Source organism: Eurypyga helias, unplaced genomic scaffold, assembly GCF_000690775.1.
Source record: "Eurypyga helias isolate BGI_N326 unplaced genomic scaffold, ASM69077v1 scaffold22162, whole genome shotgun sequence".
NCBI lineage: Eukaryota > Metazoa > Chordata > Aves > Eurypygiformes > Eurypygidae > Eurypyga > Eurypyga helias.
In genome coordinates, this window is record NW_010235626.1 from 27,296 (window position 1) to 28,128 (window position 833).

Below are 833 nucleotides of genomic sequence, written 5' to 3' on the forward strand. Positions count from 1 at the left end.
AGGCTCTTGATGTGACTAGGGCGGCCGCTAATCACCAAGCTCTGTGGGCAGACAGGACACTTCTGTGCCCCCTAACAATGCAGCAGGACCTCAGGAATACTACATTCCTTCATGGGGACCTCCTGGACGCTGGGCTTGAAGGTGCTGGGGAGCAGAGTGAAGACGTTCTCTCCTGATACTGCCCTTCAATAGTTAAGCCAGGCAGGGCTGACTCATGCTCAGCAGCAGATTTCTCGGAGATGGCTGAACACCACAGTACGTACGGCTCTGAATGCCACGCTCGCAGCTGGACAGTTCAACAGGAGCCAAAGGGTTGGGGGCGAGTTACCTTCTACCTGTCCTGCCGCTGCTGCCTGCTCACCCGCTTCCAACCACATCAACCCCCACCCGATACCACCATCCCTTCCTGGTTACCTATCCCAGTGTGGACATGCACAGAGCCACGGTACAGCTACTCCCTTCTTACTCCCTCTCTTCCAGATCTGGTAAGGTTGCAGTGCCATGGTAACCTGGACGTATAGGCAGATTTACATACGCTTTACCAAAAAAGGAACAAAGAAAAAAACCACAGCCTTCCTGCTACAGTGAAAGCTTCAGGGAGCTGAGGTCCGTATCCTGGAGCGACCTCAGTGATCCCAGGGACTCCCACCATTTTCACTTCGCTTTGACCCTATGGCATTCAGACCCCAGTTTTAACTCGAGGGGTACCTGGGAGCAGAGATAGCTGCTATGTGCCTTGGAAGCATTACCTACAAACCAGCAAGCACCAAGACGCACTGCCAAACCCTAACTGCAGCATCCCGGGGCCATGGACAGCAGCTCCCATACTCTTT